We start from the raw sequence: 11,993 nt of genomic DNA, 5'->3' as shown, positions 1-11,993 counted from the left end.
AGGGGCAGGACCCTCCACCTGCTCCTCAGAACTGGCAACAGATTTTAGCAGAGATGGAGGCTAGGTTGAAGAAAACAGAGGATGAGCTTAGTCAGTACAGGCAACCAGCTCCTCCACCGGCCACTGTGATACCACCACCGCCTAGTGTGGTACCGGCTCCGGTTCAACCTGTGACTGGGAACAGGTTGGAACCTCTATATGAAAGATTCAGAAAACAACAACCTCCTACCTTTGAGGGGGGAGCAGACCCACTGCAGGCTGAGCAGTGGATGAGTACAATGTCGGTAATCCTGGACTTCATGAGGGTTGAAGGAAGGGATAGGGTTGATTGTGCCAGTTATATGCTTAGACATGATGCACGAATATGGTGGGAGGTGGTGGGGCAGCGAAGGGATACTGCTATTATGACCTGGGAGGAATTCAAGAGCCTTTTCAACGAGAAATACTACAGCGTAGCCGTTCGAGCGGCGAAGGCGGATGAGTTTAACAGTCTGACTCAGGGCAGGTTATCTGTCACTGAGTACGCCTTGGTATTTGATAGATTGGCGAAGTTTGCGCCAGAGCTTGTGCCGACTGATATGGCCAGAAGGGACAGATTTGTACGGGGATTAGGTGCAATGATCGCCCGTGACGTGAGTATTACAATGGCTCCAGAGACTACCTATGCGCAAGTGGTAGACAAGGCCCTCACTGCTGAGAGGGCTGAGGATCAGATCTGGAAGGATAGCGCTGCTAGGCGTGATACCAGGAGGGTAATGCCTTCTTCTTCTGGGCCTAGTCGGGGCAGCGGCCCCAGTGAGCAGAAGAGGAGAGTACCAGACTCATTTACTCCCTATGGTTCCGACAGGAGGGTTCGCGGTTCCGTGGGTGGCCGCCAGGGCGGTAATGACAACTGGAGGAGTTATCCATGGTGTCCTCGATGCAGGCGACGGCATCAGGGCGAGTGCCGGTCCGCCTCTGGAGCGGGTACCGGCATCAGGGCATGTTTTGTTTGTGGAAGCACCAGCCACTTGAAGAAAGATTGCCCGCAGGCTAAGAAGGAGGAGCCTAGGCAGGGTGACAGCCTCGCGCCTGCTAGGGTCTTCACCTTGACTCAGACTGAGGCAGAGGCCAGCCCATCAGTGGTCACAGGTCAGATTTTTAGCGCTGGATCCTTGTTTACTGCATTGATTGATTCTGGTGCTACGCACTCATTTGTTTCTGCTAGAGTGATTGATCAGCTGTGTAGACCTAGTATTTTGTATGCTAGGGGTTTTCAGACTGTATTGCCTACAGGAGAGCTGGTAGTCTCTAGGAGGTGGGTTAGAGCCTTACCAGTAGTGGTAGATGGTAGAGAATTGTTTGTTGACCTGATTGAACTAGATATGGACGATTTTGACATAATACTAGGGATGGATTGGTTGACGCGATATGGAGCAACAATTGATTGTAGGCGACGAATGGTGACCTTTGAACCGGAGGGCGAGGCACCCTTTGTGTTCGTGGGATCGGTGGATGGACCGCGGGTACCTGTGATCTCGGCACTAAAGGCTAGAGACCTGATGCAAGAGGGTTGCATAGGATTCCTAGCAAGTATAGTGGATTCCTCTAAGGTGGCGGCAGTGGGACCGAATGAAACCAGAGTCGTCTGCGAGTTTCCAGACTTGTTTCCAGCAGATCTGCCGGGGTTGCCGCCACAGCGGGAGATCGAGTTCGTCATAGAGTTAGCTCCGGGAGCAGAGCCAGTATCCAAAGCACCTTACAGAATGGCTCCAGCAGAATTGAAGGAATTGAAGATTCAACTACAGGAACTACTTGATTTGGGGTTTGTCAGACCGAGTTTCTCGCCGTGGGGTGCTCCAGTTTTATTTGTTAAGAAAAAGGATGGATCGCTCAGGATGTGCATCGATTACAGGGAGTTGAATAAGCTGACCATCAAGAACAAATATCCATTGCCTAGGATCGACGATTTATTTGATCAGCTTCAAGGGAGTATAGTGTTTTCGAAGATTGATCTCCGATCAGGCTACTATCAATTGAGGATCAGAGATGAGGACATACCAAAGACTGCATTTCGGACTCGGTATGGGCATTATGAATTTCTGGTTATGTCCTTTGGATTAACCAATGCCCCGGCGGCATTTATGGATTTGATGAACAGAATTTTTAAGGATTACTTGGATAAGTTTGTGATTGTGTTTATTGATGATATCCTAGTATACTCCCAGACAGAGACAGAGCATGAGCATCATCTGCGTCTAGTGTTGCAGCGGTTAAAAGGGCATAAGCTATATGCCAAGTTTAGTAAGTGCGAGTTCTGGTTATCGCAAGTTTCATTTTTGGGCCATATTATCAGTAAGGATGGGTTACTGGTCGACCCAAGTAAGACGGAAGCAGTGAGGGTTTGGCCTAGACCCAGCAATGTTCCTGAAGTTAGAAGTTTCCTTGGACTAGCAGGTTACTACCGGCGGTTTGTAGAGGGGTTCTCCAGAATTGCTACTCCGTTGACAGAATTGACAAGGAAGAAGACCAAGTTTGTGTGGACAGATCGATGCGAGAATAGCTTCAAAGAGCTGAAGCGGCGGTTGATTACTGCACCAGTGCTGAGCCTGCCAACAGATAATGAGAAGTTTGTGGTCTACTGTGACGCTTCCAGACAGGGTCTGGGATGCGTGTTGATGCAGGCTGGGAAAGTGATAGCGTACGCATCAAGGAAATTAAAGGAGTACGAGCAGAGGTATCCCACGCATGACCTGGAATTAGCTGCAGTGGTATTCGCACTTAAGATTTGGAGACACTATCTGTATGGAGAGAGGTGTGAGATATACACTGATCACAAGAGTCTAAAGTATTTCTTTACCCAGAAGGACTTGAACATGCGCCAGAGACGGTGGCTTGAGCTGGTAAAGGATTACGATTGTGATATCCTATACCATCCTGGGAAGGCTAATGTGGTGGCCGATGCATTGAGCCGAAGGGGCCCAGGACAGTTGTATAGTTCGAGGCAGATATCTGACAGACTAGCAGGAGAGATGACCAGAGCAGGTATAGAGCTAGTGGTTGGGAGGTTAGCCAACATTACTCTTCAGTCAACACTCCTCGAGAGGATTAAGGAAGCACAGGGAAAGGACCCCCAGTTAGTTGAGCGTAGAGAGAACGTCCTATCGGGAGCAGCTAAGGACTTCTCTATTTCTGAGATGGGTTTGTTGAAGTACAAAGGACGGATTTGTGTTCCGATTGATCCAGACATTCGGCGAGAGATTTTGGACGAGTCTCATACCACTCCCTACTCTTTGCACCCAGGATCTACGAAGATGTACCATGACCTGAAGGTTTTGTATTGGTGGTCAGGCATGAAGAGGGACGTGGTGGACTATGTGGCTAGATGCCTAACCTGTCAGCAGATTAAGGCGGAACACCAGAGGCCAGCAGGATTATTACAGCCTCTTGGGATTCCCGAGTGGAAATGGGAAGATATTGCCATGGACTTTGTGGTAGGATTGCCAAAGACCGTGGGTCAGCATGACTCGGTATGGGTGATTGTGGACAGGTATACCAAGTCCGCCCACTTCTTACCTGTGAAGACGACTTATACTGTGGAGCAGTATGCAGAGCTTTATGTTAAGGAGATCGTTCGACTTCATGGGGCTCCGAGGTCAATAGTATCCGACAGAGACCCCACTTTCACTTCCAAGTTTTGGAAGAGCCTGCAGAAGGCAATGGGCACGCAGCTTCGGTTTAGTACCGCTTATCATCCTCAGACGGATGGACAGTCTGAGAGGACAATTCAAATACTGGAGGACATGTTACGAGCTTGTGTCTTGGATTTTGAGGGATCTTGGAGTAAGTACCTCCCTCTGATTGAGTTTTCGTACAATAACAGTTATCAGGCGACTATCGGAGTGGCTCCGTATGAGATGTTGTATGGTAGAAAATGCAGATCACCGATTCACTGGGATGAGACAGGTGAGAGAAGGTATTTAGGTCCTGAGATGGTTCAGAGGACCAATGAGGCACTTGAGAAAATTAGAGCTCGTATGCTCGCCTCCCAGAGTCGCCAGAAGAGTTATTCAGATCAGAAACGCAGGAGCGTAGAATTTCAGGTTGGTGATCATGTATTCCTCAGGGTTTCACCCCTGAGAGGAGTAAAACGATTTGGCGTTCGGGGCAAGCTGAGTCCCAGGTTTGTTGGCCCATTTGAGGTTCTAGAACGAATTGGGGAGGTGGCTTATAGGTTAGCAATGCCTCCAGCTTTATCAGGAGTTCATGACGTGTTTCATGTGTCCATGCTCCGGAAGTATGTTTCGGACTCTACTCATGTGTTGAGCTATGAGAACTTGGAGTTGGATCGGGACTTATCATACGAAGAAAAGCCTGTTCAGATCCTTGATAGGAAGGACAAGGTCTTGAGGAGCAAGACCATCCCCTTGGTTAAAGTATTTTGGAGAAACAGCAAGGTCGAAGAGGCGACATGGGAACTGGAATCAGATATGCGGGAGCGGCATCCCGAGTTGTTCAGGTAAATTTCGAGGACGAAATTCTCATGAGGAGGGGATAGTTGTAACGACCCAAATTCAGTGTTAAGGCTTAAGGGCCTGGAGTTGTGTGCCTGGAGGGCATGATGGGATTTTGTGTGTGACTTTATTAAGTTTAATGCATCATTATGATTTATTGCACGTTATATGACTATTGGATTATTTGAGATGCATGACTATGTGAATCGGTATGCATGTAGAACTGATTGTCTTAAAATGAGCATGATTGTAACTTGGCCATGTTAGGGCATAACTGTGATAATTATACTATGTGAATTGTGCCATGTGAGTGTGATGTTTTACCAGGATGCACGCATCGGGACGGTCCTAGTGAGCCAGTTAGTCTAAAAGTCACAACGGGTTGTTGTACCCGGCTCGGGAGGAGCCCAGGGGTACTTCGGGAATCTTGTAAGTTGAGTTTAGAAAGAGTGATTAGTATTGGTAATTTGGTAACCATTTGTAACTGCTGTGAGTAACAAGTTTTAAGATAGGAAGTGGTAGAATTGAAATGAAAGTGTTAAGACTTAAGTACCCTTGAAGGTTTAGCTTAGAAGGATTAGTAAGGAGGGGTAATTTGGTCTTTTGGCAAGGCAAATAGACATTATGCAGTTGGGATTTAGGGGGTACGGTTTGGGCATTTGGGTCACTTGTGGCTTTGATAAATTAGAAGAGAAGGAAAAGAAGAGGAGAGAAAGGCTAGGGCAAAGAAGAAGAAAGAAGAAGAGGTGTAGAAAGGGGGCTGAAGTGGGAAGCTTAGAAGGAGATCAAGGGAACTTTTAGGGTGGATTCTACTCTTGAGGTAAGGATTTTATGCTTATTTAAGTTTGTTTTCTGTGTTGGTTGAGGAATTTAATGCTTGAGTTAAGATTTTCATGGGTTTTGATTTGGGTTGTTGAATTTGAAATCAAAGGAGTGGATCTTGTGTGTATTGATGTTTTGGATTTGATTCTAGTGTTTATGGGGTGTTAGATTGTTCATATGAGGTTTGGATTTGAGTTTTGGGGTTTAGGTTTTGGTTTGGGATGATTTGGGGAGGTTAAAGCTCGGGGAAAATTGCAGGAAAAACCCAGAATTCTGGGTCTGCGAAGGCGTGCCGCGGCAGGGTTTTTGTGTGCCGCGGCAAGGGAGCTTCTGTCTGATGGGTGCCGCGGCACAAGGATGTGGTGCCGCGGCACAAGGCAATTTTCAGGGTAGCTCTTTTTGGCAATTTTAGGTCTTAGCTCCGGGGGTTCGTGGGATGCCTCCGGGGTGTTGTTTTAAGGTTTTAGAGGTCCCGAGAGTGCGGGATTGGTCCCGGGAAGTGGTTTTGGGTTTGGTTAGTATTAAAAGTGTTTTATGTGTGTTGTGACTAGGATTTCGGAGAGGCTCGTGCTAAAGGACCGTGCTCGTGACCGTGGTACTTTGGAAAGCACGGGATACAGGTAAGAAAACCGTAACACCCGAGTTTAGGGCATGGCCCCACTGTGTGATTGTAGGGCGTGGCCCCGGATTGTATTACGTGCAAATTCTTAAACTTAAATGAACCATGATGTGTGTGAATGTTTATTTTGAATGTACTATATGTGTTATTATGATGAAACGAGCGGCAGAGGCCGGGTACGGCATAGGCCGGGGCGGCCGTGGGCCGAAAGTAACACAGCACATGGGATGCTTATATTCAGGGTGGGACCCAAGGGATACATGAGTGATCCTCGCGGTGAGAACCGAAACTCCAGGCTTTGGTAAGGCCTTGGGAGCGGCATGGCCGTACTTGTTTATTATGGTGGTTTTCTTATGTATCAGTGAATTATTGCCAGCTATTTACTTTGCATATGTTATGTGTTATTTGGGTTTTCTTGCTGGGCTTCGGCTCACGGGTGCTCCGTGTGGCAGGTAAAAGCAAGGAGTCAGTCAACCGGCCATGAGTATGGAGAGCGTGGGGGCGGCGCGTACATGTTCGGCCTGCCCGACTGCTTTGGTTGGGGGCATTTTGTATATGGCTGTATTTAACCATTCTTTTGATAGCTGATCAAGTGTAAATCTATTTTGAGTTGTAAATATTTTGTAAACCTTATTTTGGGATCCCAGATGTTTTATAATTAACGTTTTTAATGAAACTAAACATTTTCAAAGAGTACAGCCTTAAACTCTGGTTTATTCACACTTTTGGTTTTAGAAACCACTTGAGTCAATTAGATGCACAATTTCTGTTTTAAACTCACTTAGTAACGGCTCTAAGGTAGTAGGGCGTTACAGTTTTAGTGCCACAGAGCCTCGCGGAGCCCAGGTGCACAAGTACCACGTAGAGTCCGGGTGCACAGGCACCTCGCAAGCGTCACTCCCATGTCGCCTCCCATGTTGACATGAAGCGAGCCCAGGCACCCAGCCATCTCATGATGTGAGTGCCACTCCCATGTCGCCTACGCGATACCTTCATGTAAGACAACATTATTACAGGGCCTGTACACCCTCACATCTTGTAGGGTTTGCACTTCGTGTACTCACCATTTTCTTACACGCGAAGATACCACTTCAAGCCTCAATTTCGCCAACCTTCCAACACTTAGTAGAATGTAAGGAGGCTTGAAGCACATACACATCTTGGAAAGGTGAAAACATCCATCATGTGGTACAGGTGGTATAGGTACAACATCCATGCCAGACAAGTAGTTGAAGTACAACGATAGTAGGTGGTGAAATATCTACTAGCACGCTCCTGACATCCGTACCAGACAGGTAGTGGTGGAACGAAGTTGAAATCCATATTTTATAATTACCAACTTATTATTTAATTAATCAATGAGTTAAAGGCAGAATAATTAAGTTGGTACTGAAACAGATATTCTGTAGCGACAGACCAGGGTTCTGTAACTACATACTAGAAAACCAGAAAAGAACTAAAGTGTAGAAAATAAAAACACACAAGGATTTTATATGTGGTATCAGCAATCCTTGCAGATTGCTATTACTCCACAGGGCCACGCCCAGATCTCAAATATACAAAGTTTTTTACTTATGCATAAATAGGCTCCCTGTTATTATATGACGCAAGCTTGATGTATTCCACCTTGACAAATAAACCTTGCTAAACCTTCAAGAATACGAACTCCCTTCGATCTGCTTGAAGTGTGCTTGCTTCCTCATAAAGCAAGACTTGAACCACCCTCTCCCGAAGTTTTTCACTTTGTTCTCCTCCTTTGTAGAACTTTTTGAAGACTCAAAACAATTACAAGGACACTGAAAAACAAAGGTAGAGTTGAACTCACTCACCTCTACAAAACAAAGACTCTCTTTTACTATAAGAATGAAATACAAAAAGAGGTAACTAAAACCTAGCAGCCAATATGAGTACTGATAGTCATTATACTCATATTGGGCAGCTAATACACGGTCTAAACTGACCTAAGCCATAAGGAAACTTTCCTAAAAGAATTCTTCAATTTGACAGGATTTCCTGATTCTGTAGCTACAGAATCATAAGCTATATATGGTAACAATCCATCCTTTGATGTAGGAATCAAATACTTCCCTTTTATAACCTGATCATGCAATAAAACTCAATTATATGGTCAGATACAATGAGGCAATTGGCTATAAAAAGACAACTAAAAAGATTTGTTTTTATAATAATAAAGCCACACTATTTTTGGCAAAATTTCCTAATATAGAAAAGTTTGTCATTCCTTTATTATTTATGTTGACCCGCAATTTGGCCAACGACACGGAGTCAAATATATGGCAAAGGATAAAACAGCAATAAGAAAGATGATCTAATGAAAGAGAAGAAAATACCAAGGATTTATAGTGGTTCGGCCCCAAAAGATGGTAATGACCTACGTCCAGTTAGTGCTATTATTAAGATCGAATCTCAAAGCAGTGATCAAAGAACTAGGGTTCTTGAGTGTCACAAACTTTGGAAGAAATACAATAAAGCGATGGATAATTGCCCTATAGCTCTCTCTTTTTCTCTATCTTAGCAAAAAGATTCAAGGATCAAAAAGTCCCTTCCATGAGCTATTTCATGTATATTTATAGACTCAAGGAGGGTTACATATGCCAATGTGCCCTATCTTTCCTTAATAATTGCGTATCAAGATAATAATGAAGAAATATTCAATGCAATTATTATAAGATTACAGTTTAAGAAGGAAATAAATCAGGTTATACGACTAGCTTGGTTGTATCTAAAAATTAACCCTGGCGAAGCGGTGTGCTTCTGGTCGATAGTCGAACAGTACTTCTGTCACGTCATCTGCAACCATTTTTATAGGATAAACATTTGCCATCCAAGTTTATTTATTGCGACCAGAAATAAGTAAACTTAGGAAAATGACTCTTCGAATACCCCACTAAATCTGTCAGAGCCGCCCATGCTTTCTCGAGAAAAGGTGATCAATCATGTTTAATCAAGTCTCTTCGGTTTCCCAATAACTTGTCTGACAGCTATCACACTTCCCCATGCCTTGGAAAGTTACCCATTATGATTACCTTTGTAACCGCTCCTTGGCTAATATAAATGACCCTTCAGAATCAATTTTTACTTTTTACACTTTATCTTTACCTTCAAGAAACTGAAGAACCAAGAGCAATACTTCTAGAAGCCCAGAAACTAAGATAGATCATGAAGCTCTTGCTCAGCCGAATCATCTTAGTGCCTCATAACTTCACTCCATCTTTCAGACAAGTACGTTTCTTTGAACCTTTCATTTGTTAATATGCCATGCAATACTCGTTTGTCTCTATTCTTGATTTCTGAGTTCTTGACTAAAACTGCTTTGGGGAGATTGGGAATATTAACCGCTGCTTGAAAAGGTGATGAGATAACATCTTGTAGGAGTGAAGAGCCAGTTTGGTAGTCGAGATTGTAGTCTTAGGGCGTAAAATCGATGTAAAAATTCAATTTTTAGGCTAGTTGAAAAACTTTTTACTTCTGCTTTTCAATCTATTTTTCAAACTACTCGTATAGAACATAGTGTTTTTGCTAGAATGTTGTTGGTCGTATAAAAGCTTAACTTTTATATGCGAGCAACATTATTCTAAGTTTCAACACAGATTTTTAGGCTTTACGTTCTCACCTCCCCCTTTCTCTGTTCGGAGCTCTTCATGCAAGATCCTTGGGGAGGTGAGAAGCCTATCGACGACGACTTACTAGCCCAATTACATCAAGACGAGGAGCATCCATCGCAGCTGGTGTCAGAGATTCCTTTTTCTTGAACCCCACCCAATAGACCTCAGACAATCCTTCCAGCCATGGATAGAGTAAAATCCACAGCCCAGAAAAAGAAATCTTCCAAACCTTTAGACCAGCCTGCTCCTTAGGCTGGAAGTCCCTCGACTAGTGGTCGGGAAAGGAATATCCCCGACCCAAACATTCAAACTCATGCTCAGCCTCGAAACGACGTTCAACCAGATGTTGAATGGTACATCACACCTGTCATCCGGGTAACGATCAGGATGATCGCCAATTATATAAAAAAATATGGACCTGGGGTGACATTAGTTCAACCCACTCAAGACCAATGGGCGAACGTGCCGGGAGGCGCCTTCAGTGCCTGGTCGAGGTATCACATTGAGGCAAGAGCGACCCTACCTCTTCATAGAATGCTTGCTGCACTCAATATCCTTTATAGTAAAAAAAAATGGCCTGTCCCCACTCCACATGAGGTCAACTATTTGTTCGACCTCAAATCTAACCCCAACCAAGAAAACACGGGGTTTTTCCACTTTTTCCATCAGGAGACAGGTCATACTTTCCTGTTTGACACCACTCATATCTCGAACGTGGGGAAGTACCATCAGGAGTATTTCCTGATGACTGACATGGTTGCAAACAACTTGGCCTTCACTCAAGGAGGTAAGGTCTTTATACCACTGGTCATCAATCTTTCTTCAATTTTTTGCTACATTTTCCTTAGAAATTTAGTGCGTTTCAGGCCCATGGTTGCAACCAAACCCTACTCCAGACATGGAGATGAGATCAGCCCTCTTGTCTAGCATGACTGACATAGAGAAAAGCGTCAAACAGCTGGTCACTGAGGCCAATCTGAGACTGTTCGGCCTTTTGGCCCCTCATCAGGATGTGAAGGAGTCAACGGCGGGGAGTGTCACTAGAGGAGAGGTTCCCGAGTAGCACCCAGCATATACTCGGGGGGTGGGTGCAGAGCGGACAATTTCAAAGCGGACTCCCCATTCATTAGATAGAGAAGATCGATGTGGAACAACCCCCTCCGAGGAGGGCCACTGGATTAACAATCAGGGAACCTTCCTACACCCCGCGGGCTACTGCTCCTCCCGCCTCAAAGGGAAAAGGGAAAAAGAAGGCCACCGAACCCCTCGAGCCTCTCAACGAATCTTCGGATGAGAACGGTACTGATCTCTCGCTCATAGATAGCTTGCCAATTCCCTGTCACTTATTTGACGGGGACAACAATTTTAAGTACACTCCAAATTTAGATTCAGACTTCTTCATGCCAGTGAATGAGTGTAAGAGCAGTAGAGTATATAATGTAGAGGCCAGTAATGATAGCTCGGGTATTTCACTTACAATTTTCTTTGTTTCTTTTCCTAACATAACATACTCAATTGTTTATACTATCTCACTATTCGAGTATTTGCTTCTTTTTCAGACATGGACTCTGAGTACGTGTTTGACATATACAATTCCCCTGAGACCCCCAAAGCTCCCTTGAGCAAAAGGAAAACGAGCAAGAGGCATCCCGGGGAAAGTAGTAAAATGCCTCAGGCCAAGAAAGCCCGCACTGTAGGCCCCCCGGCAGACGAACCCTCAGCCAATGCAACACCAGCTCCTTCTCCTCTCGAGCAGCAGACTCCCCCTGCTCCTGCCGGGTCGACACCGTCTCCACTAGTCCCAAATGACCAAACTCATCAGGTTGGTCCTGCTTCCACTGGGGGCGACATATCAAGTCGCACCTTAAGATCGGTCAAAGACAGGGTCGCAAAAATTTTGAAGCACGATCGTTGCCAAGAGGCGATGGCTTCGACTGAGACAATGGACGTCGACCGGATCCTAACCCGCGCATTGAATGAGTTTGCCAGTGTAAGTTATATTTTTCTATGGAGACATCCCCCTTTATATTCTATAGTCAGTCTAATCTTTGCTCTGATCGCAGGCAATTGTAACCCTTATTGCCGGTCGACTCTGCTTGGGTGCCGTCACCGAACAGTCCAGGACTTTGGAGCAACGACACATTGAAGAACTCAAAGCTGCCGAATCGAAATATGCTGAGCAGCTTGAGGCGGTGCTCGAGGAGAAGAATAAACTGGCTATGGAGCTAAGGGAGAAGCAGACTACTCTGGATAAGGCCGTCGAGCAAAGAGACTAGTTCAAGGATTCTAACCGCACTAACTACTGTGAGGCTAAAAAGCACGAGCAGGAGTTGGCTGCGAGTAGAAAAGAGACTACAACCTTGGAGGGTCGTATCGAGAAGCTTGAACAGGCCAACGCCAGCAATTTGGAAAGGTACAAGAATGCCACCAGTA

This window comes from Humulus lupulus, chromosome X (genome assembly GCF_963169125.1).
Source record: "Humulus lupulus chromosome X, drHumLupu1.1, whole genome shotgun sequence".
In the NCBI taxonomy this organism is placed as follows: domain Eukaryota; kingdom Viridiplantae; phylum Streptophyta; class Magnoliopsida; order Rosales; family Cannabaceae; genus Humulus; species Humulus lupulus.
Note: the sequence above shows the minus strand (reverse complement) of the source record.